Source organism: Scyliorhinus canicula, chromosome 16 (assembly GCF_902713615.1).
Source record: "Scyliorhinus canicula chromosome 16, sScyCan1.1, whole genome shotgun sequence".
In the NCBI taxonomy this organism is placed as follows: domain Eukaryota; kingdom Metazoa; phylum Chordata; class Chondrichthyes; order Carcharhiniformes; family Scyliorhinidae; genus Scyliorhinus; species Scyliorhinus canicula.
Genome location: NC_052161.1, coordinates 41,724,697 through 41,750,011, shown reverse-complemented (window position 1 = coordinate 41,750,011; position 25,315 = coordinate 41,724,697). Strand labels below are relative to the sequence as shown.

The following is a 25,315-nucleotide window of genomic DNA, read 5'->3' as shown; positions in this document are numbered from 1 at the left end:
TGGTCTGGCTGTAGTCCATGACCATCCGTTTCTTTTCCCCTGATAGGACTACCACCACTTGTGCTCTCCATGGGCTGTTGCTAGCCTCGATGACCCCCTCTGTCAGTAAACGCTGGACCTCTGACTTGATAAAAGTCACATCTTGGGCACTGTACCGCCGGCTCCTGGTGGTGATGGGCTTACAGTCGGGGGTGAGGTTCGCGAATAGTGAGGGGGGTGCAACTTTCAGTGTTGCAAGGCTGCATACCGTGAGGGGGGCAAGGGTCCGCCGAACTTCAGGGTCAGGCTTCGGTGGCTGCATTGGAAATCCAAACCGAGCAGCAAGGGGGCACAGAGATGAGGGCGGATATAGAGCTTGAAACGGGCATATTCAGCACCCTGGATCGTGAGATCCGCAATACAATACCCCGTGATTTGGACCGAGTGGGACCCGGAGGCGCGGGCTATGGTTTGGGAGGCGGGATAAGTGCGCCTTACCGTTTCTGGGTGGATAAAGCTCTCCGTGCTCCCGGAGTCGAAGACCTGCATCATGGAATTCTGCAAGTGCTTTGGCCGCGATTGGTTGAGGGTGATTGCTCCCAATTGCGGGTCCGAGTCCTCAGCCGAGTTGGATTCACAAAAGGTACGCCGCCATCGGTCGCACGTGTCGGGTCTAGAAGATGGCCGCCGCCAAAATGGCCACCCCCATGACTTGCACGAGGCCGATGACGCGTCAGAAAGAGGCATGTCCGGCTGGAGCACCTCCGTGTTGCGGGGCCTGCGGCCCTGTGAACTTGATTTTCGGCCTGGTGATCTTTTTGTTTCTGGGTCTTGGGCCTGGCCAGGCAGACCCGCGCGAAATGCCCCTTCTTCCTGCAGTTGCTGCAGATGGCGGAGCGGGCTGGGCAGTGTGGACGTGGGTGCTGGCCCTGCCCACAGAAATAACACGGTGTGCCCCCGGTCTGGGCGGGTCGCCGCGTGACGCAGGCCCATAGCGTGGCCGAGTCTGGGGAAGTCCGACGGGGGGCTCGCAGGGTCTGCGGGGTATGTGCCTAGGTTGTGGCGGGCCACTTCCAGTCAGGTGGCGAACGTTACCGTGTCCTGAAGGTCTTTAGCTCCATTTTCGAGGAGTCGCTGCCTGATATAGGTGGAACAGATGCCGGACACAAACGTGTCTCGGATGTGGACTTCCGCCCTCACGTCCTGATGGTTGCAGTTCCTGCCGAGCGTGGTAAGCTTTTTCACGTACTCGTCCAGCGTTTCCCCTGAACGCTGCCGGCAGGTGGGGAGCAGGTGCCGTGCATGTACCTCATTTATGGGTTTGACGAAACGCTTTTGCAGGATCTCAATCGCCTCGTCGTAAGTGGTCGCCTTCTCGATCATAGAACATAGAACATAGAACAGTACAGCACAGAACAGGCCCTTCGGCCCTCAATGTTGTGCCGAGCAATGATCACCCTACTCAAACCCACGTATCCACCCTATACCCGTAACCCCCCCTTAACCTTACTTTTTAGGACACTATGGGCAATTTAGCATGGCCAATCCACCTAACCCGCACATCTTTGGACTGTGGGAGGAAACCGGAGCACCCGGAGGAAACCCACGCACACACGGGGAGGACGTGCAGACTCCGCACAGACAGTGACCTAGCCGGGAATCGAACCTGGGACCCTGGAGCTGTGAAGCATTTATGCTAACCACTATGCTACCGTGCTGCCCAAAATAAATAGCAGAGGATGGTTTCGATCCACCCACCTCTGGGTTATGGGCCCAGCACGCTTCCGCTGCACCACTCTGCTCTTGGTTTAATGGCGGAGATTCTATGGCTCACCCGGGTGTGGAGTAGGCGCAGCTTGCGGGGCCTTAGGACGGGAGTTTCCAAGGATTCCAGGTAGGCCTCGAAGCAGCGGAGCCAGTACTTAAACATTTATTTGGCCTCTGGTGTCCGTGCTTCCGGGTTGGGCTTTTCTGGCTTGAGACGGGCGTCCATCCTAACGTAATCTGCTTATTAACACGAGAGGGTGGAATGGTAAATGAAGGCTTTAATAGGCAGAGAACTAACCAGTTACTGAGATGTGTGCTTATTGAGTGCCACCTACAGAGCGCCACCTTAAATTCGGCTCCCTGGTGGGAGGAGCCAGAGGCGGAGTCCCCCAGGGTTCCAAACTCGGTCTTAAAGGGGCATCACCTATATGGTGTTACGGATACAGTAACCATTCATCACAGCTTAGTACCATCGATCATCCCTTTTTCTCTTCCATCTCATTTGCGCTCCTCCAAACACTGTTCTTGCATCCCTCATCTCTGACACATACGACTATTTTCTCATGGACATCCCCAACTGTTTAGCACAGGGCGAAATCGCTGGCTTTGAAAGCAGACCAAGGCAGGCCAGCAGCACGGTTTGATTCCCGTATCAGCCTCCCCGACCAGGCGCCGGAATGTGGTGACTAGGGGCTTTTCACAGTAACTTCATTTCAAGCCTACTTGTGACAATAAATGATTTTCATTTACATTTTTCATTTCAAGTTTGTTTCATGCACTTCCTTCCAATCTCTTGAATAAACTATCAAACAGAAACAGACGTCAGCCACAGGTTGTTGTATCTTCCCCAGTCAGTGCCAATGCTCTTCACAAGAGTTGAAGAGAACATGCGAGACGTTGCGACGTGAATCCGGCCCATTGTGGGTAGGATCACTTTTTAGCAAATCGGCATATTAAAGCAAGACAGCTAGTCTCACTTTAATGTGCAGATTTCTGAGTTACCAGAGGTTTGGGATCAATCTCCCTCACCTGAGAGCCCTCGGGCTCCCATAGTGCACTATGGCTTGAGGAGAGATCAGGGGTTGCTTCAGGGGCCTTGGCGATCGGGACACCATTTGTAAATGGCATCTCGATCTCCCGCTGCACTAAGGAGTTCGGGTGAGCGGAGCGAGCTCCTCAGTGTACAAAACAGGGTTATGTGCAGCCTTGGCTGTGCTCTGCCCATTGAGACCCCTTATCAAACGCGAGTCGCGTTTTATAGCCTTCTGTTTCTGGGTGCTGTGAGCGCTGGGAAACACGCAGCTAAACGTGCTCACTATGAGACTTCTGCTGTTCCCATTTAGTTAAATCGTGCCCTATGCATTTTCTGGGAATATTTGATTTGTAACATTTGTGTGATATGTTTTTTAAAATGTATTTTGTGGCAGCATGTGAAGAAAGTGAGCCATGAGGATATTATTGCAATGCAATATAATGCTGGTCAAATATTTGCATTCATAACTCTGGTTAAATCTTCATTCCACTGATCCATTTATATTTGTGTCTATGCCAATACACCTGGCACGGAATTATTGCCATGGTTTGGAGCGTAGCATTCCCCTGAATGCTGACATTTTACATTTTCCCTTTGATTGCACAATAACTGACTTAACTGCCTGGGTGCGACTGTTGGGAAGGAACTCGAACCCACCTTCACAAAAAGCAGAAGTGTTTCCCAGAGAGCTCGCAGCTTCTGGACACTAAAATAGAAGCAATGCAATGGTCACTGTCATCTAACTGAAGTGGAAGCTGTCCCCTGGATGTGTGTGATATATTATTACTAGTTTAGTCCTTGTTCTTAGAATGAAAGTGGAACTTATTGCTGCAAAAATCATGCAGCTTCTTGAGAAACCTTAAATCATTCCTATTCTAAGATGAGATGCTGCAGTCAATTTGTAAATGGAAAAGTTGAATCACGACAAAGCTTTTGAAAAACAAATGAGACAACTAACCCTAATTCCAACACCAATATAATCTGTCAATTTTTGTCATGTTTAAATATCGGCAGTTGGTAACATAATTGGGTGTTTTGGATTGGAAAGCCCAGACAGAATGAGCGAGATTAGTGAACATATTTGCCTTTGAGGTTACATTATTCAAAAATAGGGGATAAATAATGAGAAAGCTACTCTTCCATGTCATGTGATACAGCACGAAAAAAATTAATTTTTGATAGGAAGTTGCTTTGATATGGTGGGTTTGTTCCATCAGTACTGCAGTAATATAGAAGAGAAACATCTCTGGTGCCCTCCACAATCAGCAACATTGGAATAATGAGTGCTGTGATCGGTTTCAGAATTCCTGGATAATGACCGACACAAGCAGGATTCTCCCTTCTGGGAGTTAAGCCCCCATGCCGGCAGGAGAACCGGCGCCAACCACTCCGGCCTCAACAGCCCCTGAAAGTGCGGAATTCTCCGCACTTTCGGGGCCAAGGTGAACGGTGAAGGGGTTGGCACCACTTCAGGCGGCGCGAAATGACTACGCGAGTTTGCGCATGCGCAGAAGGGCCGGCGTGATCTCGCGCATGCGCGGAACTGCCGGCGTATGCACGGGGGTTCTCTTCTCCATGCCGGCCACGGTGGAGCCCTACAGGGGCTGGCACGGAAGGAAGAAGTGACCCCACGGAACAGGCCCGCGCCCAGATTAGTGGGCCTCAATCGCGGGCCGGGCCACCATGTGGGCCCCCCCCCCCCCCCCCCCGGGTTCAGATCCCCCCGCGCCCCCTCGATGACCGCATGCGCCGACTTAGCTGCCAGGTTCCGCCATCTGGGACCATGCGTAACCCACACCGGTGGGACTGGCAAAAATGGACGGCCGCTCGGCCCATCGGGGCCCGGAGAATCGCCGGGGGGGAGGGGGGTGCTGCTGCCAACAGCCCCCGACCAGCGTGGCATGAATCCCGTTCCCGCCCGAAAAACGGCACCGGAGAATACTGCAGCCGGCGCGGGGCTGCAGGTGGGATTCGCGCCAGCCCCCGGGGATTCTCCGACCCCGGAGGGGGGGGGGGGGGGGGGGGGGGGGGTCGCCCAGATTTCTCTCCTGTTTGGCCAGTGGTTTTAATGACGACATAAGAACGGGATTTGTCTCGGCTATAAAGCTACCTATAATCTAATTTTCCCTGCTGGCATTTCTGATCATGTGGAGAACGGACACATAAAAAGAAGGGACTGCTATACAACTGGTGGTTGCCAAATCAAATCCCAACAAAGGGCTGTATTTTTAGCCCCAATAGGATAAGACAAGTTGGTGTGAAAGCTCATGCTGTTTGCTTTTGTGCCAGTTTGCTGATTCAAACCCACCCCAGGACTTTTTCCCAGAGATGGGATGGGAGGCAGCAGGGCTATCCTCCCTTAGGTGGCAGGTAGCCAATTAACCTGATTCGTGGGCCACTTCAGGCCCATTGAGAGACTACAATTTTCTCGTCACTTCCAGGCCCCTGGAGGAGCTCGGAACTACCGTCAGCTGCCTGTGGGCTGCCTCCCAGTGGCAGACTGATGTTGGGGGTAAGCTGGTGCGCCAACATTCCAGGCAGGTTGTGAGGTCACACCTGCCTGCTTAGTCACAGCTGCAGCCACCAGCTTTCCTGTAGAGGGGTTACTCCCCACAACGGAGGCCCAGTTCCTCAGTCTATTTTTTATTTGAAATGTTAAAAGATGGACACGCGCTCTCTCTCCCTCTCTTCCTTGAAAAGATAGCCTACTGCTTCTTCAGTGCTGGGGGGACCCAACTTGTAACCCAACTTTGAGAGCCTTCTTGCCATCTTAATTGGTCAAATGGCTGCACTGGAACCTCTAATTGGCCAATTCGGGGAATTGTTTTTACAGTTTACAGTGCAGAAGGAGGCCATTCAGCCCATCGAGCCTGCACCGGCTCTTGGAACGAGCATCCTACCCAAGGTCAACACCTCCACCCTATCCCCATAACCCAGTAGCCCCGCCCAACACTAAGGGCAATTTTGGACACTAAGGGCAATTTATCATGGCCAATCCACCTAACCTGCACGTCTTTGGACTGTGGGAGGAAACCGGAGCACCCGGAGGAAACCCATGCACACATGGGGAGGATGTGCAGACTCTGCACAGACACTGGCCCAAGCCGGAATCGAACCTGGGACCCTGGAGCTGTGAAGCAATTGTGCTAACCACTATGCTACTGTGCTGCCCTTCAATGCAAGTTGACTTTTTCCCTTCACAGTCAGGGGGATTCTGACCGTATTTGACCCTAACTTTAGGATCCCAAAGCTCAACGCAAATCCTTCCTGTAATTTCAATGTTGTCGAAAGAGCTTGAGGGGCAAGACAATGGCATGAAAAATAATTCTTGCAGTCTTTTCATTGTAGCCTAGAACTGTACGACCTAATAAAAACAGGACTAATTATGTTGAATGTACAAGATTTTATGTATTCTTAATAAGTTGAAGAGTAGATGAACGAGTAAAAAGTAGAGCCTACTGGTATTATTTAGGGCTAGAAACTGGTTTACTCAATGTTTATGAGGTGCATAACTTTGCCATTTGGATGATTGTGATCCAACAGAGCAATTAACAATAAATATACAAGCTTGCAAATTGCTGTCACTGCACGAGACAGGGACTAGACAGGGTGACTGAATGTTTCTTTGGGAATAACAACGCTTGTTTTGTTTGCTCACAGTTTTGCAGTTACAGTCTGTGCAATAAATGTGGTTTTCAATCTCCAAAACACTGGGGAAGTTGAGAAAAAAACAGAAGTTGCAATCCTCTTAATCACCTATGACTACAATAAGGAGGTGGTAATAGTATGTTAGTGCTTTCCATACAGGTGGGCTATGTACAGTCGCAACAGTAAGCAACCCATTCCCTGGTCTGATGTGAAATCTGGCTGAGGAAATTTCTGAATCTCCACATTCAATCTCAATTGTTTTGAGGAGGGACAAATGGGATGAAAAGGTTTACAATCCTAGATCTCCAAAAATTAAAATTCCAATGAGAAAATGGAGGTGTTGAACTTAATAGAATTTACAGTGCAGAAGGAGGCCATTTGGCCCATCGAGTCAGCACGGATCTTGGAAATAGCATCCCACTTAAGCCCACACCTCCACCTTATCTCCGTTGATCAGTAACCCCACCTAACCTAAGGTCAATTTAGCATGGCCAATCCACCTAACCTGCACATCTTTGGACTGTGGGAGGAAACCGGAGCACCCGGAGGAAACCCACGCACACACGGGGAGGACGTGCAGACGCACAAACAGTGACCCAAGCCGGGAATCGAACCTGGGACCCTGGAGCTGTGAAGCAACTGTGCTAACCACTGAGCTACCATGCTGCTAAAAGAGATAATTACTTTACTTGAAGGGTGCCAATACTTACATATTTTAGATTAAATTTTGTTTTCCTCAGTCACAACCATTGCTTTAAGTTTTAAAAGATCAAATAAAATTCAAATTTTAGTCAATTAAACTTATTTCAAAGAAAATTTGAAATAAACATTAGATTTTGAAACCCCATTCTTCTGGGCGGGATTCTCTCAGCCTGGGGCCGGGCCGGGGAATCCCCGCGACCGGGCCATCCCGCCCCAAGCCGGCATGCGATTCTCCGCTCTGCGGAGAATCGGCGCCATTGGTGCCAGCGTGTTTAGCACGGTGCCAGTTGCAGGCCGTTCTACGCGGCCGGTCCGCCGATTCTCAGCCCGGGATGGGCCAAGCGGCCGCAGTAAAATGCTGAGTCCCGCCAGCGACGTCCACACCTGCTCACAGCCGGCAGGAACTCTGTAAGGGTTGGGTGGCGACCTGTTGGGGTGGAGGAGGGGGAGGGGGGCTCCGACCCCAGGAGAGCATCCAATGCGGCCTGGCCCGCAATCGGGGCCCACCGATCGGCTGGCTGGCCTCTCTGTCCCCCGGCCTCTTTTCCTATGCGTCGGCCCCTGTACTCCTGCACCATGTTGCGCCGTGGCCGGTGCGTTGAAGGAGGCCACCGCGCATGCACGCATTGGTGCCGGCGGATTCTGCGGCGCCCAGTTCACGCCAGGAGCGGCAGCTGGAGTGGCATGAACCACTCCAGCGCCGTGCTGGCCCCCTGTAGGGGCCATAATTACTCCTGACAGCGGCCCTTTCATGCCATCATAAAACGCAACAGCGTTTACAACGGCGTGGACACTCTGGAGAGGGCTCTAAATTTAGATCTATTATGCAACAGAAAGCAGCCAATCGATCCCTAGCTAACCTTTAAATTAACTGTGCTTTCAATAGATCCAATGTTTGAGCTCAAACAGTTTCAACTACTGCAAAGATATACAGACCTAACTTTGTCATTAGCATTCTTCTGCATTCAAATTTTATTTAAAAAGGCTATGAGTAAATTCACTGCATAATATGCAAATAACGAAGTGCCGCAACAATGAAGTATTCAAACTTAAACAAGTTCAAAATGACCCGAATGTTTGCAAGGCCTGGATTGTAGCTGGAAATGGTAGAAAGGGACTTGAATGGTAATGTGAGGCCTGAGAGGTGAGCAAAATTAGGCACAACTTGGAAGTGCGAGATTTGTGGCAAGTGATCTATCCATATCATTGAACCACCTGGGTCACGGTCTGGAAGACTCGGGAAATGATTCCTGATGTTTTTCCATCTTACCAAAGGAACAATGGTCTGGAGAGCTGCACTCTTGTTGGGTCAAGTGACATGGAAGGGAAATCAGTGACTGCCACCGAGGCAAACTCTTCCACAACTCTACAATGAATATTGAACATGCTGGTACAGATATCCGAAAATCTAATGATCCCACTCTGACCTCAGGTACGTTACTGAGGCCAGAAGAAGAGATCAACAACAGTGCTAGAGCAGAGGATACGAGGCTTTGAAGGCCCATTTCTCTCACGATCTGATGACCCATGATTCCCAAAGCCAGAGATTCACATAATCACCGTGTACAGCAGCCATATTGCTCCTGAAAATTTACATCATTAAGGTAGATTCAACATTTCTTTGTGACTCCAATTAGGTACAGGGGGCGGGATTCTCTAATCCCACGGCAGAGTGTCCAGGCTGTCGTAAACGCCGTTGCGTTTTACAACGGTGTGTACGGGCCGACCCCACGACTAATTCTGGCCCCTACAGGGGGCCAGCAAGGCACTGGAGCGGTTAACGCTGCTCCGGCTGCTGATCCCTACATGAACGGGATCCGCGCATGCAGTGGCACCAACGTGCACATGCGCAGTGGCGCCGGTACCAACGCGTGCATGCGCAGTGGCTTCCTTCAATCTGCTGGCCCCGACACAACATTGCGCAGGACTACAGGGGCCGGGGCGTAGGAAAGGAGGCCCCCAGAAGAGAGGCTGGCCCGCCGATCTGTGGGCCCTGGTTGCGGGCCAGGCCACATCGGAGGCCCCCCCCCCACCCAGGGTCGGGCCCCCCCTCCCCACAGGCTTCCCCCCGACCCTTCCACACCGAGGTCCCGCCGGCTGAGAGCAGGTGTGGACAGCGCCGACGGGACTTAGCGTTTTCACGACAGCCGCTCGGCCCATTCCGGGCCAAGAATCAGCGGGCCGGTTGCGTAGAGCGGCCCACGACCGGTGCCGCACCAACCACGCCAGCGCCAATGGCGGCAATTCTCCGCTCTGCGGAGAATCGCGTGCTGGCATCGGGGCAGCGTGGCGCGATTCGCACCAGTCGCGGGGATTCTCCGGCCCAGCCCCGGGCTGAGAGAATCCCGCCCAGGATACTGTGCTGCTAGATTCAGCCACTGGTGAATCTACAATTATACCAGTACCTGCATGGTACCCTCTTTCATGCACATTAGATACCTTTTCTTGCCGAGAATACTATATTTGTAGGATAAACAAAAGTTCATTTTGAAACATTAATTCTCACAATTTGTTGAGAAAGCTGAAATTAAACATCAGCAAGCGAAAAGAAACAGTTCTCTGAGTTCTGTTATCAACAATGCAATTAGTGTCTGCTCACCCACACCCACTCCCTCAGAGCCTGTTACCGCATGCTTCCAAAGAGGAATCAGCAAGTCAACACCTCGCTCAACTGCCAATATGCTGTGTAGGAGTAAGATACAATCGTCCCTTTTGTTTTTACATAAAGTGTTCTTTTATATATGAAAATATTTGGCATCAATGCAAAATAAAATGTCTTTAACAAGAATCGTTCTTCTGAAAGTTAGTTTTTGACATTGCATTTTCTTACATTTTGGATTAATCATCTGGGTACCATAGTACCATAGAATCCATACAGTGCAGAAGGAGGCCATTTGGCCCATCGGGTCTACACCGACCCTTGGAAAGAGCACCCTACCTAAGCCCACATCTTCACCCTATCCCTGTAACCCCACCTAACCTTTTTTGGACACTAGGGGCAATTTAGCATGGCCGATCCACCTAACCTGCACATCTTTGGACTGTGGGAGGAAAAGGAGCACCCGGAGGAAACCCACACAGACACGAGGAGACCATGCAGACTCCGCACAGACATTGACCCGAGCCGGAAGTTGAACCTGGCACCCTGAAGCTGTGAAGCAACTGTGCTAACCACTGAGCTACCGTGCCTGCCCATGCTGTATATTGTTACAACTGTTTCTCATCAATGGACAATATTATAAATTCTGCACCAAAGTGCATTATTTAGAATAGGTACACTTATTCTTATGAGGAAAGAAATTATTATATTTACCAATTTGCTATTCAGCCTTTTTAAAAGTCTCTCCTTTTGTGGGCGCTGTTGGCAAGGCTCTAATTGCCCTCAAGAACGTGGTGGTTAGTCACTTTCTTCAACCACCGAAGTCCATGTGGTGTACATACAACAACAGTGCTGTGGGGGGAGGAGTTCCAGAATTCCGATCCCGCGCCAGTGCAGGAATGAAGATACAGTTCCAAGTCAGGATGGTCGGTGGGATTTACCCACCATCCCACGGTGTGATTTGGTGTCGCCTGCCACGATTTTGACATCGGAATCTATTCTCCGCCCAATTGCCTTTCCCGATTTCGGCATCGGCCAACAAGAGAATCCCGCCCCACAAGTTTGCCAGAACAAGGTATGCTGAATGAGTCTGCTTGTAGCCAACTCTGGGCGTATAGACCCAAATAGTTTGTTCGAACAAAAGTAGGTCCTTCTCAGACAGTATGGAGGAAGAAAGAACAACAAAAATGCAGGGCATCGATTAAAGTTCAGAGAGTTCATCAGGTCACACAGTATCTGTGGAGAGAAACAGAGCTGACGTTTCAGGTCAATGTTGGCCATTCATCGACTCGAAACATTAAATCCGTTTCTCTCTCCACAGGTGCTGTCTGACCTGTTGAGTATTTCCAGCATTTTGTTGTAGCTACTTTGTAGGCTACATGTCTAGAACACAGCAGGACTGCCTCAGGGGTGGCTGAAGTAAAGAATTAGTGTTGAAGAAATGTAGGCCCTGAAATTGGACAGGGCCCGAAATCAAGCTTGGTGATCACAATGCAGGATTACCTTGTTCCCTTTGCTTCTGATTCTGAGGGTGAGGGGAATAAATATTTTAAACAGAGGAAGGAGGAGATGGCCAGAAACCCAGTTACAAGGCTGAGAACAAGTCCAGAACCGAGAATGTCTTCAAGTGCAACAGCCAGTGGAGAAAGGCTCTGTTCCCCCTAAATTCCTTGTAATCTTGTGGTGGTGGGTGGGTTGTTTATTGTTGTAAATTGGGAATTGTATTTTGGTGATAAACCGAGGGGGCGATTCTCCGCTGCCCACGACATGTCGGAGAATAGCGGGAGTGCGTCCCCGACATTTTTCACGCCCTCCCGCTATTCTCCCCCCCCCCCACGGCCGCCCCACGACACGAATCGCTGCTCGCCGTTTTTTACGGCGAACAGCAATTCTCCCCAGGCCGATGGGCCGAGTGCCAGGCCTTTACGACTGTTTTTACGGCAGCAAACACACCTGCTTGCTGCCGTCGTAAAAACGGCCGCAACATGCCCGTTCTGGGCATCCAGGGCCCCGATTGCCACGGCAGTACCACAGCCGTGCCAAGGGGGGCAGTGCGTTCTTTCTCCCTCCGCCGCCCCGCAGGATCAGTCCGCGGGGCGGCCTAGGGAGATGATGGCCCCACGCATGCACGGGTAGGAGCCGTCCAACCCGCACATGCGCGGCTGACGTCATCGTGCGCGTCAGCCGGCGTGACACTTGGCGCGCAGACTTAGCGACGGTCGCTAAGTCCGCGATGCCGTGCTTCACGGGGCCCCGCTGCTAGCCCCGCCCGGCGGGGGGAGAATCGGGTCCCGGGTGGGGGCGCGGAGGCTGCCATGAAACAAGGCCAGTTTCATGGCAGCCTTTACAATTCGTCGCATTTGCGGAGAATCGCGCCTAGAAACTTTTCAATTGACAGGCAACATAAGCCCATCGGTGGTTATAAATTCAGCATCCGTAGTAATCTGGAACCATTTTGCCCGGTTTGTAAAATAAAGTGTATTCAAGGTCAACCTCGATTTTAATAGTTCTTTTCCAGTGTGCCTGATCTCTTGACTCATGATTTCCAGACATTTTGATGCATTTCCGATCTCTGCAAAGGTCCGCTATGAACTGAATCCAGGGTTGGCTGCCCTTTCGATGAGATTTGTCACTTTGATTAATAACTGCTCCAATGCTGATATTTTTAAAAATAAATTTAGAGTACCCAATTCTTTTTTTTCCAATTAATGGGCAACTTAGCATGGCCAATTCACCTATCCTGCACAACATTGTGGGCTTGGTGGAGTGAGACCACAGGGAGAATATGCAAACTCCACACAAACAGTGATCCAGGGCTGGGATCGAACCCGGGTCCTCGGTGCCGAGAGGCAGCAGCGCTGACATTTTTAATAGTTGGTTCTTCTCTATCATCATATCTCTTTCTGAAAACGTTATCACCCCATTCATTACCCACCCATCAATGAAAACAGAGCTTCCGAAAACCATGACAGAATTAAATTCAAAAGTTTTTCTTCCTCTCAATATGATCCCTCAGGGAAATAAAATTTGATTCCTGTTTTCAAAGGCACTACATACATGTTGGTCGATGCATTCACCAAAATGGCTTCCAATGCGCTCATACCACACATATGTATGCGGATTGCGGATGTCATTTTGCAGTAAATATGGCACTCTTCATGTCAAATAACTGGGCACTAATGAGCTGATCTGATGCCCTTTAAAACTTTGAGGGCACAAGGTATGTAATACTTAAACCCTCTCTCTCCCATGTAGCAGACACGAGGAGCAAGCCACCCATTCTCATCAGCAACCCCTCAATCTGGAACCTTTCTGTCAGTTACTTGGATTCAAACTGAGCAGTGCATGTGCCATGCAAGTCACTGGGAATGCATTAATTTGTCCCGTGAATGTTATTGAGCAAGCTTTATACAGTTCCCAACAAATTATTACAAACCTGGTCGGGGCGGGGGGGGGGGGGGGGGGGTCCCTGAAGTGCCTCCCTGTCTTTATTCAACCCTCCTCTGTTAGTAGCAAAGATAATTAATCTAAAAGGTTCCCTTTCCCGTGGGTATCTTTTCCAAGCCCAATGGTTATGTTCTAAAAGCAACCAATTTAATCAGACTTTCTTGAGTTAAGATAGTTTGAGTTAATTTACTGCTAAAAAAAGACAAAGGGAGAAATGGAAAAACATGTACAGATATATCCATACAGATTAGAAGTGAGAATTGAGCCGAAAGCAAGTAAATATAAGTAAAAAGATATGTGGAAAAGTCTTTGACTTGTGAGGAGTAGATGATGAAGCTTGCGGTCATTACGATTCGAAATTCCAGTAGGTAGACTTGATAGGTGGATAGTCAGTTTCAAAGTTCCAGTAGAGTTGACTTCAACAAGCGAATAGTTGGTTCTTTGATTCCTGTATTCTGTGGTTTGGCAGAGAACCTCCCAAGTCTCTTTTCAACTGTGATCCGTTTGCTGGCTGGGGCTGACTTCTACAGTCAGAGAGAAATGGATATACTTGCAAAAATGGTCATTTTGCAGGGGCACTGCTGGCTACTTCCAATACTGTATTACCCACCTTCAGTGTGTGAAACATCCAGATGCTTATTGTCACAGAGCACACACAGACAGACACTAGGGCAACTCTTTCAGCTGCATTTTAACCCATTCCTTGTATATTCCAAATGGAAAGCATACTCCATAATTCCTTCTAGGTATTATTCACAGGATCTCTTGAGATGCAATGGTAAGCAGTCTCTGGATGCTTTTAGAAGTGCTTTGCCTGCAAACAGGGAGAGGTTCCATGGTCCTGTCTATAATCTTCCTGCAGCCATCCAGCCAGTGGCTTGTGTGTCCACTCTCTGCCATCTTTGTGTCCATTCAAAAAAATAAAACTCATCTCTTCTTTAAAGTCCAATATTTTATGCATAGTTCCACGTTTTTTTTCCTCCATCATGACAAAATTGATCATGAATACTAAATTCTTTAGTGATAGTGGCAAATTAGCAAGCAGCCAGCATCTCGGTTCAAACATTCCAACAATCATTTATTTAGAAACACAAATCCCGCTTTTATTATTACTTAGCCATTTGACCAAAAATAAGCTGTATCACAAGAACAAGAAATTGCATTCATGTGCTGCCTTCAACATAGAAGAATATTCATCCCAAGGTACATCTCAGTTGTGAAATTTAAAAAGCCAGTGTAATAACGTAAATTTGTGCAACTCCAATAGCTACTGGGAGACCTGGCTAGGTACAAGTTATAGATCTCATGGGTATTCAACTGCAAGTTCATCATAAACCCGACTTAAGAAAGTTGAAGACATAAATCTCTGATCACAGAAGTGATCATCTATTTTTGAAGCTGTACTATTTCCAAGCAATAGGAACTGCAGTTTCCTCATTCTTATCATGTTCTTTCACACGCTAAAGTTGAAACTCCTAGCTAAATTTGGCACAATTGCTTGACACAGAAATGCATCTTTGAACACCACTCACCTCATTTACTTGCAACATTCTTTGTCGCACTTGCTCCCATTTCTCATCAGCATTGATCTTCTCACATAATCTGTGTACCAGAAATTTGGGGAAAATTATACTTCTGAATGACAGCATGGAAAATGACACAATAAAAAATACCGTAACCAATGACATATGTTAGTTTTTGTGGATTAGCAACCAAACAAATCCCGAGGTTTTGAGCTAAGACATATGACATCAACCCAGTATTAGATTACTACCCTCTATAATTAATCAGCTCAATAATAGCACAAAAGTAAACAGAAAATTGATTTAACTTTCCACAGTTTCAATTCCAAAATCATGAAACGTGGTACGAACAAGATACATGAAAGGATTTCAGTTCGCTTTAAAAAAATAAATACTTGACAAACAAATAATTGCAGGGCAATGGGGAGAGGGCAAAGGAGTGGGTCCAATTAGATTGCCCTTTCAAAGAACTGGCACAGGCCCTTTCTGCACTGTACCATTCTAAAATTCTATGAAAAGCACCTGAACCCCCATAATCACATCATTTCTGGCTTTCCATCCGTCCATCAATGAAGCATCTCGGAACAAAGGTACAAAATATATGGAAGTTATTGCAAACTTAACTTATGCAAAAAAAATACAGGAATTTGTTTTTTACATGGCTTACATTGTGTTTATATGACATACATCTTCAAACAAAGGCAGCATTGTGGCGCTGTGGTTAGCACTGCTGCCTCACAACGCCAAGGACCCGGGTTCCATCCCTGCCCCGGGTCACTGCCCATGTGGAGTTTGCAGACTCTCCCCATGGCTGTGTGGGTCTTACCTCCACAACCCAAAAAGGTGTACAGTGTAGGTGAATTGGTCATACTAAATTGCCCCTTAATTGGAAAAAAAGAATCGGGCACTCTCAATTTATTAAAAAAAAATAAAGTCTTTAAATCAAGTGATTTGTAACAATCTTGGTGTTGTGCTATCTGTCCTGTTAAAAATTATAGAACTGCTTGCACAGCATAAAGAGTACCAGAAAAATAATTTGCATGCATGAGTCATCAGAAAGTTAGAATTCATTTCTTTATATCTGAATGTTTCCCAATGGGAACAGGAAGTATGGGCATGCCTGCAATAGCAAATCCATGCCGTGAGTTTCCCAGAGGCACAGGGTGACTTCAATGGGATTGTCTCCCATTGACAAGAGGTGGGAAGAGCGAATCCTGCCGCCAGCGAATGGCACGCCACCAAGAAACATGTGGATAGGGGACAAGAGAATCCAGCCCCTAATATTGGTTGCTTGTCTTTATGGATAATGTGAACACTCACTCCAACAGCGACCAGAAATAAGCAGCTACTTCTGCGGAAGGCAGTACACATTGGGCAGAATTCTCCCAGGACCCTACCTGTGGGTTCGATGGGGGGAGGAAAATATGGAGGGAGGCCCAAAATCAGTTCCACGTTGGTGTGACTATACAGTGGGATCATCTGCTGATGGCTGCCATGGCAGGTTGGAAAACTTATCAGAGGCTGCCGTGAACTTCATTTGAATCCCGTTCAGAACAATGTGGTGTGCAGGTGTCGGGGCACATCTGATCAGTGCCTGGACCTGTCTCCGGAGTTTAGGATGGAGGTCGCCGGCAACCATGGATCCTGGTACACAACAGGAATGTGTCAGAGGTGCATCTGCAGGTGGACCTTCCAAATTCAGTGTCCTGAAGGGGAAGCACGTTCCAGCCTCAGACTATTCCCGGAGATCAATCTCTGTTCTCAGGAGATCCATGTTCTAGCCCCATAAATTTACCTTCATTTTAAGGTCATCCACCTTCTTTCTGGGCCAGTGATGTTGGGGCGCTTTTTCAATCTGGCATCTAGACAGGACAGTGGACTATACACCATCTTTGCCTGCCCCGCCACGGAATTACAGCCCAACGCACCTAGTTGCATAACTAAAGGGGTCAGGACCAGTAGATTGGTGTGTTTTCCTGTCAGCCTCCACAGCGGGAAACACTCTCGGCGCAATTGAGCGGACAAAGGTTAAAGTCAGCATTTGGACCCGTTGGGTGGGATATTTAGCCCCAGCTGCATTGGGAGCAATAAAAGCGTCATAAATCCGCAAAAACATTTCTTCAACGGCGTCATCAGGTGGCTCATTTGGATCACAATGCAGCACACTGGGTCTCACAGCATCTTCATGCTTCAAACCAGATTGCCTTCTGGATTCATACATTCCACTGAGCCCAGTGTCCCAGGACCCAGGTATCTTCGAAAAATTGTCCTTCGTTCCGGGTGCAGAAAAGGAAGGAAACAGCAGCAGCAGCCTCCAGAAATCTGCAGCTACCAGCAGGACCAAGCAGCAAACAGAACCCACAGCTGTGAAGTGCTCTCACAACAAACAAGGTTAATTCCTCATTTGAAATGGCCTTCGGCTGTGAAGTTAGAGGCTGCTCACAGTCAAAGGGGTGAAATTGACTTTCAGGGGAGCAGCAACTGTCCTGGAACAGTTTGGTAGGACAGACAGGCTGCAGCAGTGGATGGGTCTCCATGTTATTTAAAGGTGGCTTGAAGGCCTCACAGACGCAAAGCACTGGAACATCCCCCCCGACCAAGCCCAACCAAGCAGCTCCGGTGCTTTTGAACTGCATTCTGGAAAATGGAAAATGCTACTCATCTCCTCACTTCCCCTCAGTAGCCATTGTGCCAGATTCCCACTTTTATAGAACATAGAACATAGAACAGTACAGCACAGAACAGGCCCTTCGGCCCTCAATGTTGTGCCGAGCCATGATCACCCTACTCAAACCCACGTATCCACCCTATACCCGTAACCCAACAACCCCCCCTTAACCTTACTTTTTTTATTAGGACACTACGGGCAATTTAGCATGACCAATCCACCTAACCCGCATATCTTTGGACTGTGGGAGGAAACCGGAGCACCCGGAGGAAACCCACGCACACAGGGGGAGGACGTGCAGACTCCACACAGACAGTGACCCAGCCGGGAATCGAACCTGGGACCCTGGAGCTGTGAAGCATTTATGCTAACCACCATGCTACCCTGCTGCCCCAAAGGAGTACTAAACAATGCCCGCTTGACTTCCTGCTGGGAGTTGGATAATTCCAGGGAGGCCGCTGCATTCAACTTCAATCTCGTTAATCAGATTGAAATGAATGCAAATGAGAGGTAATGATATTCTCGCTATTTTGGGGCATGATCCAGAACTTGCTATCGGGTGCAGACTGGGTGAATCGCAAAATGGTTCGTGCCCGGCAAATCTCTAGTTTTCCCTCTCTCACTATTCACCCATCACGCCCAGATCCTGGTCAGGCACAACTGTGGTCGCTGAATTCTTTCTTCTTGATCTAAATGCCTCCATCTATTTTAGTGGGCCCAACACATTCAGTAACAGGACTGCTGCCAGCAAATTTGGCAGGATCCTCTTAGCTTCTTTGTTATACAAATAAATATGGATTTGCAACCAGAAAAGTGACCAATGGCGTAGTGCACCTGGAATCTATTTCTAATTCTATTTTTAAGTATTTCCTCCTGCAGTTGATAATGCCAATAGAGTGGGTAACAATGTTAACTCACACAAAGAAACACAGTGGAGATCAGTTCAAGGCTCTGAGCAGGGAGGCTGGAATCTGCACTTAGAGTAGGACTGGAATGCAATATTCAAAATGCAAACTAAAAGATTCAGCAAGTAAATTCAAAATATTTGTGACCTGCAAGCCAGGGACTGCTGAATCCAGTCATTTAGCTGACAGCCTCAAATGGAAGTAAATGGTGCAGTGTTCGCGAAGATGCAATCCATAGCTGGTGCATGCAATACCTTCAGTTCAGGAAGATTCAAGAATTAAGTCACTGGCAAGGTGGTGAGTCTAACAGATGGTGGCCCAGGCTGTCAAAAACGGCGCTTCAGCTGTTAGGCTGATAATGAGTGCCTTGCCTTATCGCTTAAGAAGGTAACACCTCTTCTCTTTATTGAATCTTCAACTGTTTCCACACAGACACATGTTCTCGTGAAGCCACTTCACACAATACTTGTATCGCAACTTGAGGGAGGGGTAAGTTAATTTCATGGCTTCTTGCCATGGCTGTGCGCACACTGCGACCAACACTTGTTTCAGAAAGGGGGCAATTCATTTTTTCAGCAGTGCTCGGAGCGATTCTGCTTGCAGTACATTTAAGAAACAATAACCTTAGTTCTTTTAATACATCTTGACGCAGTACGCAAGCCTATCCGAACCAGTCAGAGAATGTCTCCATGGGAAAGATGCCGGAACTTCCATTCCCCAATGTAATCAAGAGAGAAAAGGAGAAAATTAACAGCAAACAGAATCCCTCAAATAAGTCTCTGGTCATTTAATTGAACTGGTAAAGGTAGCCTATCTGTGATGGCCTTTGATCTGAGAGCGGCAACATTAAGTAAAATTTAGAATTATCTTTAAAATGTTTGGGGAATGTGTTATTGTTTTTCACCATGTTTAAAAAAAAAGTTTAATTGCAAAGGAATCAATTGTAATTTTCTTGGATCACAAGAAATATTGGTGGATGTTTCCTGGCAGACTTTGACCTGGAGGCAGTACCATTGGAAGTTGAGATACAGAAGCCATACAGCCAGACACAAAGGAGAGCTGGGGGTAGAAAGTGATCAGCACAAAGATCCAGGTACAAAGGGTGGAATTCTCCCATCCCATCCATTGGTGGCGGGCTGAAGCAGAGAATCCTGCAGGAGCAAAAAATTCAGAAACCTGCTGTTGTAAAATCCTGTTGCAATTCTTCCAATGGCAGGTTAATGGCCAGTCCTCCAACTGGCTGGTGGCATGAATGTTATTTGCATTTATTTGCATCTCATGAATGTCATTTTCCTATCAGGCTTTCAATCTTGCCAGCGTGGAATTACGTCAGTCTAAAATCCGATTGATAAAGGGTGACGTGCACAAGGAGGTCCTCAGTTTGCAAGAGACATTAAGGTGAGTGCAACAAAGCCTGTCATAGTGCGGCGTTGCTTATGATGCGTGTCTCGCCACTGCCGGGGTAAGCTGGTTCATGCCTCCAATCTCATGGCATGCTGGTCTTCATGGATAGCACCATACTACTGGGTCCATGGGCCATCCTGTGTTCCCGAGTCCAATCAGTCCAGTACCTGGTTTTGGGGAGTGTTGGGCTGTCCTTGCCCTCCGGTGCCAGATACCAGTGTCTATCTGGACAGCACTGTGCTACAGTACTCATGCAGCCACCAAAAGGTCCAAAGTTCGACCGGGGGTTGAGTGTGAGGTGAGGCAGTGCCTGATGAAGACAAGGGGAGGGATATGTGGAAGGAGGGCTGAGGTCCAAATGGGGTGATGGGCTTGGGAGGATTTTGGTTGAATTGAGAAACAGACTTCTTCATGAGGCTGCTAGCCTTTTCTCTCTGTATTGATGACACGCTGCATGGTCTGGTGAAGACAGCTGGACTGGAGAGTGTGATACGAGTGCGTTAGACTGGTGTATAAATATGGTGCTGGCTCCTTTGAACCTGCCAGCTGATGGCAGGCAGATTGATCAGCTGAAGGTCTGCCAGGAGAAGGGCACACACTTGTGCATAATTAATGAGGTTCCAAGTGGAGAATATAGTGTGGGAGCTTGCCATTCTGGCCAACAGAAAGTGCGCCACCAGAGCTGCCCAACACTGCAGATAGGCCGGAATTCTCTGACCATTCGCTGACTGGATTCTCTCATCCTGCGAGTAGTGCACCCCCTCCCGCGGGTTTCCCAGTAGCGTGGGGTGGCTTTAATGGGAATTCCTATTGACAGCTGCAGATGCAGAGAATCCCGCCACCAATAAAAGTTGCATTGCCTCCCGCTGCCGAGAAACATGTGGCTGGGAGCACGGAGAATTCCACACTCAGTCTCAGAAATGGAGAATTCCATCTGAAGAGAAAGCATACAGAGACAGAAAAAGGAACCAATAATTCATTAGAGGAAAAGCCAGTATATCTCTCAACAAAATGGTCAGTTTTCTGTTTAGCAGTAAGAAAAATAGAATTCCAGAAAATTCAGTCATGTGAGCGAGCCACAAGGGATTGAATCCTAAATATGGTGCAAATAGCTCAGGCACGTGAAAGAGCTGAGAGTTTGTATCAGAGAACGAGATTGTCAACCAGATATTGTTGGTTGGTTTGGTTGAAAGGGAGCCCTGGGACGTTTGCACCATCAGGATTGATACGACCCAAGTGAGAGAGGATTCACAGACATGCACTTTGTTGGTGTTAACCATATCTTGGATCCTTGGATGGAATAACGCTGCTGGTTGAGACCTGAATCAAATGAGTAGTAAAGTACCAAAGGTTGAGTTAGAAAGCTTAGGAACTGTACATGGAGCCACATGTGTGCAGGCACTGATATAGTTTCCCATGATTATGTAAGATGTATCTTTTGTATTGTTCTCTGCCTTGCTCTATCTGGATGGCTTTGATGTGTCGTGTTGATAAGAGAACGACGAGTCTTGTAAACCAACAAAACTATTTTATTAAACACTACTAACTGGATTTGACACTTACCCCTAAGAAGCAAACTGTTGATTGATCACACATAAACTATACTCATCTACATCTAACTCACTAACATAATAAACTAATCTCTTGCTCTCTCACTATCTTCAGTCCTTCGAGTCAGCTCCTACCACTTACTCCAACATTCTGTACCACAAGGCTCTGCATCATCCCTTATATAGTTCTGAGACTAGCTCCCTCTAATGGCTCTCTGTGTACATTTTATTAACCCTTACTTTACTGGCATTTATAATAATACCACGGGGGCGATTCTCCGATATTGAGGCCAAGTGTTTGCGCCGTCGTGAACGCCATCGCGTTTCATGACGGCATGGACAGGGCCCGGGCACGACCTACTCTGGCCCCCACAGGGGGCCAGCACGGCACTGGAGCGGTTCATGCTGCTCCAGCCTCTGCCAACCCGCGCATGCGCAGTTGGGGCAGTTCAACCCTGCATATGCGCAGTTGGGCTGCGCCAACCTGCGTATGAGCGGGGACCTTCTTACGTGCGTTGGCCCCGACCCGCGCCGGCGGGTCTCTGTCGTGTCGGAGCGGCCGCTTGGCACATCTGGGCCGGAGAATCGGCGGCCCCGCCGATTCCAGTGGCCCGCAGCCGGCGCCGTGCCAAACGCGCCGGCGCAAATGGTGCCGATTCCCCGCACCTCGGAGAATCGCGCGCCGGCGTCGGGGCGCGGTTGTGGCGATTCTCCGGCCCGGCGCGGGGCCCAGGGCTCGGAGAATCGCCCCCCACATCTTTGTTGTATCGATTATTTAAAGTGAAATTTATCTTTATGTTTGAAGTTTCATTTGTCTGTTAATTCATCTTTAATTCCCGTTGAAAAGGAGCTTTGGAAAGCTACGCCATCAGGATTTGAATTAAAATAAAAGTTACCAAAAATTAAATTTTGTTGGTAATTTTTTCCATTTGGGGGAATCATTTAGTAAATTTGCTATTTTGGTTCTTGGTTTCTCTACAGGGGTAGTAACATATCTTCTGTTCTGTTGTCATCAAATAGTTACAAGCAGTGATAACAGCCATCACAGTGTTGCATTTGAGCTCAAGGATATTAGTCAAATAGAAACAATTCGGGACATAAAAGAGTGAGCAAACTTTAGTGTAACTGTTCTTCCAGATATTCAAATTGTATTAGTCAACAGCTGGGTGCTCCTTATTGGTGACCTTTCTTCTTGCTCACAAGACCACCAAAAAAGTTTGACTGCTTCAATCACGCAAACCCAAGCATGAAACATCAATGCTGAAAACAGCAAGAGGATCAAAACAAAAGCTCACGATCAATGAATACAGCTGTTTGTGCTTCACACTCATTAAATTCACTTTTCCCTTTCATCAACAATTTACCAGAAGCAAAACTAAAAAGGACTCATTCATAAAACAAACAGAATAGATACTGTTAGAAATTGGTGTAGATTTAGTTAAATCTGTTGTCTGCATCTATACCTTTAACAACAACAGAAGTTTATACAAAAGATGCGACTGAGGGAAAGAACATGGTCGGTAATCTAGTTCCAAGTTTTTTTTCAAAATAGTTTAGAAATACAAAAGGCAGTTCCTGTGAAGAAGGGTCATGTTCGGCTGAGTTAAGATTAAGACAAATCAATCCAGTTTTTTTTTCCCTTGGGATGTGATTCTTCGCAGGCTTCCATTTCATAAGTTTATGGTTAGCACCTTTGTGGACAACTTTGTGTTAAACATCGCATGGTGTGGCTTCGGAGCCGCACTCTGCATTTTCTGTGAGTCTGCAACCTCAGTGAGCTGAGATTTCCATTTCTCCTCGCCTCTTCCAACATCCCTCCAAAAAGGCAGCCTCCATAGATCATGGACTGGATTTTCCGATTCTGGAGCTATGTCCCCATGTCGGCGTGGGAACAGTGAAAAAGGAAATGAAATGAATGAAATGAAATGAAATGAAAATTGCTTATTGTCACAAGTAAGCTTCAAATGAAGTTACTGTGAAAAGCCCCTAGTCGTCACATTCCAGCGCCTGTTCGGGGAGGCTGGTACAGGAATTGAACCGTGCTGCTGGCCTGCCTTTGTCTGCTTTAAAAGCCAGCTCTTTAGCCCCATGCTGAACCAGCCCCACAACAGTGGTGTTTTACGTCACGAAAACTGCTGAAAAACGGCCACTGATTCCTCGTTTTGCTGGAGGCTGGCAGGGAGGCAGTGTAGAGCACCCGGCTCCAGCTGCCGAGAAGGCCCGTAGAATTGCTGGGTCCGTGGCCGCGCATGCGCATGGCAGCGGCTGCGCTGTGCTCCATGGCGAAGGCCACTCGTGGACCCGGCCCGCAAAATAGTCCCCCCCTTCGACCGGCTCGCGCATCCTGGACCGCCCCATCACAGTGCCCCCAGCCCCGAATATGTCCCCTGCTGCCCGCGGATCGGCCCTCCCCCGACTGTGGCGGCGCTGGACTGAGTCCACAGCTGCCACGCCGTGTTCCCGATGGATGAGATCACACGTGTCCGCACCATCGGGAGCGGAGCATCGGGGGCGGGCATCAGTCAATAGCCTCTGCGAATACGCCGCTTTGGAGGGGGGAGGTGCATCGCGAAAGCGGCGCTGCCCCCGATTTTGTCGGGAATTTGGATTCTCCCGCCATTCGCCGAACCCAATTTCGGAGTCGGCAGCCAGAGAATCCAGCCCCATGACCGTGTCAACTATCTCCCAGTATCAGTGTCAATATCCGCCATCTTAATAAGTCACTTGCAGGTCTCTTTGTAGCAGAGGCATGGATATCCAGCAGCTAATAGAGTCACTGATTTTCACAGCACGGAAAGAGATCCTTCAGCCCAGCACCAACCAGCAAGCACCTGTCTATTCTAATCCCATTTTTCAGCACTTGGCACGTCGCATTTTATGCAATGGTGCTTCAAGTGCTCATCTAAATGCTTCTTAATTGTTGTGAGGCTTCTGGCCTCTCCCACCCTTTCAGGCAGTGAGTTCCAGATCCCCACCACCAACTGGTTAAAAGAGCTTTTTCTCGAATCTCCTCTAAATCGCCTGCCCTTGCCTTAAATCTGTGCCCCCTGGTTATTGACCTCTCGACTTAAGGGAAAAGCTTTCTTCCTACTTACCCTCGCTATGTCCCTCATAATTTTGTACACTTCAATCAGGTCCCCCCTCAGCCTTCTCTGCTCTCAAGAAAACAATCCCAGTGAAGCCAGCCTCTGCCCATAGCTGAGACACTCCAACCCAGTCAACATCCTGGTGAATCTCCTCTGCTCCCTCTCTGGAGCAATCACATCCTCCCTATATTGTGGTGACCAGAACTGTACACTGTACTCTAGCTGTGACCCAACGAGCATCATCTCACATTTTCAGGGTTAAATTACTCAGTCACCAGTTCGCCATACAGAAGGTCCTTGGATAAATAGTCATCGTCTATCTGATAAAGGCAGTCAAGCCAGCGCAGATGTCATTGGATTAACAATGAGTGCATGCTGCTGTAATTAGATAGGACGTAAGCGTCACTGGTGAGGGCAGCATTTATTGCCCATCCCTAATTGCCCTTGAACTGTGTGACTTGCTAAGCTATTTCAGAGGGCAGTTAAGAGTAAACAACATTGCAAGTTCCATGTCAGCCAGAATAGGTAAGGAGGGCAGATTTCCTTCCCTGATAGAAGGACGTTAGTGAACAAGATGATTTAAAGAAACATAATCATGATTATTATTAATGAATGAGCATTTTAGTCCAATTTCTATTAATAAGTTGAATTAAAGTCCCTAAGCTGCCGTAGTGGGAGTTAAACTCATGCCTCATTAGCCTGAGCTGCTGGATTACTAGTCCAGTAACATTACCACTGTGCTACTGGAACCATTACAACCCACCACAAATACAGCTTCACAACACTTCGCACACCTTATGATGTCAATCTTTTTCATATTTCTTCAACAAACAAAACGTTAAATCACCATTGCAAAATAATGCTTACGTGAATAACATTTTCAGCCATTAACAAAAAGGTTTTCCTGGTATAAAACGATTTGGCCAATGGAAAATCCTCTAACTCACTGTAATGTGGAGATTTAGGCTCTCGGTTTAATTCCCCAAGTGGTGAATCCCTGGTCA

General features: G+C 48.1%; 1 protein-coding gene across 2 annotated transcripts in view; it reads right to left on the bottom strand.

Moving 5' to 3' along the window:
- ptprea (protein tyrosine phosphatase receptor type Ea) overlaps window positions 1-25,315 on the bottom strand; it is a 355,232-nt gene that overhangs the window by 238,691 nt on the left and 91,226 nt on the right. For both annotated transcript variants that reach the window (XM_038821516.1, XM_038821517.1), the window contains exon 2: window positions 14,708-14,777. The gene's annotated coding sequence lies outside the window, so the exon portion shown is untranslated. The remainder of the gene's footprint in view (window positions 1-14,707; window positions 14,778-25,315) is intronic.